This window comes from Nelumbo lutea, chromosome 1 (assembly GCF_056320005.1).
Source record: "Nelumbo lutea isolate HS-2025 chromosome 1, American lotus-T2T, whole genome shotgun sequence".
In the NCBI taxonomy this organism is placed as follows: Eukaryota; Viridiplantae; Streptophyta; class Magnoliopsida; order Proteales; family Nelumbonaceae; genus Nelumbo; species Nelumbo lutea.
In genome coordinates, this window is record NC_142684.1 from 79,807,774 (window position 1) to 79,813,419 (window position 5,646).

At 40.6% G+C, this 5,646-nt stretch overlaps 1 pseudogene across 1 annotated transcript; it reads right to left on the minus strand.

The window, feature by feature from the left end:
* Nucleotides 1–1,305: 1,305 nt before the first annotated feature.
* LOC148875629 (G-type lectin S-receptor-like serine/threonine-protein kinase B120) lies at nt 1,306–4,734 on the minus strand (annotated as a pseudogene). The gene is made up of 9 exons (XR_016105162.1): nt 4,120–4,734; nt 3,878–3,952; nt 3,441–3,775; nt 3,226–3,330; nt 2,915–3,126; nt 2,480–2,690; nt 2,038–2,275; nt 1,774–1,921; nt 1,306–1,670 (listed from the first exon to the last, which is right to left on the minus strand). The product of XR_016105162.1 is annotated as a G-type lectin S-receptor-like serine/threonine-protein kinase B120 (transcript).
* Nucleotides 4,735–5,646: the final 912 nt, after the last annotated feature.

Consider the following 5,646-nt stretch of genomic DNA (forward strand, 5'->3'; position numbering starts at 1 on the left):
GTAGCGGCGGATGGGAGAACACTCCAATGCAGTGATGGAGGGGATGCATGAAAGAGGTAAAGGATGAGATAGATAGATTATCCCTTTCTTTTAAAGAATGGGAATAGGCTATAGGGAGGCCATGGGTGACTGATATTCAGCGGTTCGTAGAAATTGTCAGATTCTGAAGCATTATAGAAGTGGGTCTCAAGTTTCTTCTTCATCCATTTTCTTATTGCATCCTTTAAATTCTCTTTGTTTTCATATTTCTCATGTGGTAAATTAATCACTCTTTCTTCTTCTTGAGACTGAAATGTTCATTTTTCATGCTTTTTGGATCTAAAAATGAGTTTACCTTTCCCCTTGAAATTTTTCTTGGCAAAATCTATGGTGTTTGAATTGTACCATGAAGCAAAACATCATGAATGGATGAACCAATGGTAAAATGACAGTCACGTGTGAATATGTGATAGCTTTAATGTTGTTATAGTATTGATAGTAAGTATCTTGTTAAACATGAATTGGGCTTGGGCCCTTTGGTTGGGGCCATTAAGATTTTGAGAAAAGCCCAACCTGAGGCGGCTGAGCCGCCCAAGTTGCACCCCTATATGGCTATATGTTAACGTTTACCTTGCACTGGGGCTAGGCTCTTTTGGAGTTGGCCTTGGGTTGGAATAAATCTAATTTTGACAAAAGCCCAACTGAGCCCGCTGCCCGCCCATGTTGCAACCCTAACTGTTGGGATTTACCTTGGGCTAAAACTGGGCTGATTACTTTTGAGCTTGACGTTGGGTTGGGTTGGGTTAGGCCTCATACTAAGGACCTTTGCCTTAGGACTGGCCTTGGGTTGAGCCTTAGACCAACCTAACTTGCCCGAGTTGCACGGGCACCCTAGTTATAGCATTTCCTTGTCACCTCCATTCAAGTATGAACCGACAGCCTTTTTGTTAAAATTCAAAATATTACATGATCAGCTTTTTTAATTTTCAATCCCTGTATTTCTGTATTTAATTGGGTGGTCACAAGGAAGTGCTGCGGCCATACTTGCAGCAGATGTGATCATGTGAAAGCCATTGAATTTATTCACACATCAGGGAATGTTTCAACATTGCAAAGATGATCAATCGACTCGTCCTATGTATGGATGATCTCTTGATCATCAAGGGTCCATTAAACCGTACTAGACAATCACCTGCTTTTCCTCTTTTGCTGGTTGATCGAAATCTTTGGTAAATTTAAGTTCAAGCCTCAAATAGCCATTCAATAACTATAAGAGAAATTATTGAAATGGAAAATTCATTATTGCAAAGCAAAAAGGGAAAAGAATGTCAACTTTGTAACAGCATGTTATATATATAGAAAAATAATAATAGACGAAGAAGGACAATAAGATTCATTTCTGAAGAAATAGTCATGGCAGACCGTAAGTACTATCGCCCTTCCATTGTCGAAACTGTAACATTGTTTGTTGAACGAATGCTGGGCTTGCTCATATTAGAGTTTATTACTGCCAAACTTCCACCATTACAGAAAGCAGGTTGCTTAGGTGAAGGTAGAACTGCAAGTTCATTGTTAAGCATCAAGACAACATCAGACATGGTTGGTCTCAATGATACAGACATGGACGTCAGATCACCCAAAATTGGATCCATCAATTCCAACCCCTTGTCACTTTTCCACAACTCCCATGCCTGAAACAATTTGGCCTCACAGTTAGAAAAGAGAAGATTGAAAAAGGAAGATTGTGTATAATGTTGCAGAAACGAAAGATTTGAGGCTGATTGGTCACACTACACATCCAATAAGATTGACAGAGTCAGGACTATAAAAACCAGTGTTCCTCTTGCCTGTCAGAATCTCTAGCATCAAAACTCCGAAGCTGAAGACATCAGATTTTGTAGAGAAAAGGCCTTGGATGGCATATTCAGGGGACATGTAGCCACTGCATTAAACCATTCAACCAATCTTTTGAGTCTATGTATCAGACTTCAGCAGACACACTGCCAACGTGTGGCATATTAAATTTACAGGATTGCTAGTAGTGATTATTTTACTCACTAAGTTCCTACTATCCGATTTGTATTTGCTTGTGACTCATTCCCTCCAAAAATCCTTGCCATGCCAAAATCTGAAATTTTGGGAGTCATGTCACTATCCAACAGGATGTTGCTGGCTTTCAGATCTCTATGGATAATTCGTAGTCTAGAATACTAATGGAGATAAAGCAGCCCCTGAGCAATTCCTTCAATGATGTGGGCACGTTTCCTCCAATCTAATAGCCAACGTTTGGTTGGATCTGTCTCAATTTTATATTTCAATGCATATGAGTATGAGTAGACACTAACTAATAAACAATCGTTAATAACAGTTGAAGGAAATGGATGATGCAAGTTGACTTCATGGTTTGAAAATAGCATAAGAAATAATAGCCAATGAGCGGACAAATCTACAATTACAAACATGAATGACAAATTAGAAAGTATGTAGTAAGATTACGAACCAAACAGGAAGAAATCCAAGCTTTTGTTTGCCATGTACTCATAGATCAATATTTTTTCATCTCTCTCGATGCAGCATCCGAAGAGTCTAACAAGATTTCTGTGTTGGAGTTTAGCAATAAGTATAGTCTCATTTTTTAATTCCTCCAACCCTTGTCCAGATCTTCTGGAAAGCCTTTTCACTGCTATCTCCTGTCCCTTTAATAATTTGCCCTGAAAATATATAACAGTGTCTTAATTGACATTGCTGATTTACTAATGCTTTAGAAAAGATTCTAACCAAGTCTTTGATTGAAATGCATTTCTAGAAGTCTTGGTTATTTCGTTATATCTAATTAACATGTTCACATTACCAATAATGGAATATTTCGTGTGTATGAGTATGACAGAGTCCTCTTTTAAAACAAATGGTGGTCAAGATGTGAAGTCTTTCCTACCTTGTAAACAGGACCGAAACCTCCCTCTCCTAGCTTGTTTGCAGCAGAGAAGTTATTTGTGGCAGCTGATACACTTGTAAAACTGAATAGTGGCAGTTGGACGTCCTTGCTCCCACGTTTTCCCAAGCGAACCTCCTTACAGTGTTCACCAGAAGCGCCAATGCTACTACCGAAATCAAAAAGTAACAAATCCTGGCTTGTTGGCCACTTTTCTGTTGATGGACAACACAGAAATATCTTAAATTCTTCATCGAGAACATCTGATTTATCCTGCATAAATATGCCCAATTTTAATATTCTACTCACCCTACCTTTCCCTTGGAGTTTTCTTCTCCATCGGTAACACAAGTAGGAGACCAAGAGAAGAACTGCCGTTGCTAACCCTGCTACAATTACCCCCAACCTGATCTTGTTTCCTGAATTTGAAAACAAACTGTTTGTTAGTTGTCTACTTTCTGTCTTCAGGTTTTGGCAAATCCCCATCCCTAGACATTACCAATTAACGAGCTATCTGGGTCTTACTTACTTGCAGGTTTTGGAAACTCGGAAGCTGCAAGCCTGAGAAAGAGCACTTCTCCACCAGCGTCTTCCTCTGATAGTTGTTTCACAGTGGACAGATTCCCATACCATAGCGAACAATTGCCATTGGAGTATGTGTATGCAGTGCAGGAACAGTTGTTCAAGCAAACCGATTCGCATTCCTTAGCAATCCCGGGTGCCCGGTATTGTTGGTCCGTAGGCAACCTCACGTTGTACACCTGCAGAAACCTGTCTTTATCCAAATTTTGTGGAGCTGTATCACTCTCACATCTTAAAGGCTTTGTCCGCACGCACCCAGAAGACCAATCTGAGTGATCCAATCTTTTAAAGACCGTGGTTCGAAACCTTTTAGACACCCACATAAGGGGAGGGAATTGTCTTCTTGACAGACGCCAAATGGCCCACACTGATTAAAAACATCACACTGCCTTCTGGGAGCACTCCAGAACACGAGCCACTGTTGTGCGCCTTCCAACCACGAATACTGCTTGATCCGCCCTGATAGATCCATCACAAGTCAAGACAAAATTGATGAATTATAAAGAAAGTAGGTGAAATAGCTTTCCTCTGCACTATCATAAAAGCTGAAATTGAATATATAGTCTAATCTCATTTCAGGAACCAAGGAGAAATTAAATCCATTCCATGATCCGCTAGCCCAATACTTGATAGCGTTCTCCTTCATGATGAAAAACTGGCTTGTTCCAGCAGGATCAAGTACCAGAGAGAAGCCTCCAGGGGCATGGTCTGCTGATGAGCGCCAAGAAGTCAACGACCAGTTCTGCCCGGTCTTTTTGTTGTACCCCATTTTCATTCCAGGAAGAAACGTATCACATGGATAATCGAAACTCTGCCACCAGATATCCGAGTTATTGTCTCCCAAGACAAGATTACCTGAATCCAACAGCGTAGCAGCACTAGTCTTCCCAGGGCTTGATCTGGAAGCCAGCACGATAGATAGCCTCCCCACCACGATGATTAGATTACCGTCGTTGTTGATAGTGAGAAAGCTAGATGAACTGCTGACTGGGTTCTCTCGGTTAGCAACCCACACTACCGTCTTAACTGAAACTTTCTTGTACCATATCCCTACGTAGTAACTGTTGGAGTCTGGAGGGGAGAAGAACCCTAGTTCAGAGTTCCCGCCGGCAGAGACTATTGTTTTCGAACCATTGATCCATTGGCCTGGTTTTATGGTGTCAGTTGCATCGGAGAATGGATAGTGAAGCCAGGACAAATACAGCAGAGGAACAAGAAGGGAAAAAGACCTCATCGTGTGTAAGGAGTTGCAAAATTCAGCTAGCGAGCGAGCGAGCGATAGAGAGGGACAAAGAAAAGAGAGAGAGAGAGAGAGAGAGAGAGAGAGAGAGAGAGAGAGGAGTCGGTGTCGAACATCTATACAATAACCATTCAAACACGCTGCCCCGGCAAAGTGGCGACCACGACCAGTGACCTCCATAACTTATACCGGTCTAGATGCACATCATTTTAGCTGCTTGGAAAACATTTCTTGGGAGCCTCTACACATAAACAGCCGGTTCCCTTTACAAACAGCCGGTTTTTTTCTCTGGAACGGGACGAGGAGAGCGTTACGTAAGCATTAAGAAGTTTTTTTTGTCATCTGTCCTTTAAAATATCCACGTGTCTAGAATATTTAAGGACATTTATAAAACATGACTCCAGATATCCCACCCATGGGAACTCTACCCACAATCCCACGCCTACCCACAAAACAGTATCTTTGCTGTTTGCAGAGATGTCAGTGAATCGGCTTAAATGGTAAATTTTGCTTGATCTATCCCTGTAGGATTGGGTTAGGGTTTTAATTTTTTGACCTGAATGTGATTGGGCTCAGGTTTGGGTTTGGGTTTTGATTGATCCACCCTGTTAGGTTATGATATATGCCAATTACTCTTGTAATTTTTTTACTTTTAACTTTATAGGCTTAAAGTTTATAATTTATTTACATGTCGATTTTGATTTTCTATACTTTTTAACTAGAAAAGTGACACTTTAGAACCTATAAAACAATTTTCTAACTTAAATTAATATATTTTAGGTCTTCAAAACATGTTAAAAATACATTTGAAATTATATGGGTTGAGTCAAGTTGGAATCGCGTTAGATCCTATAGGTCAGGTCAGGTTCAGGAATCAATTTTTTGAGTCATGTCGAGTCGAGTTCGGGTTGGG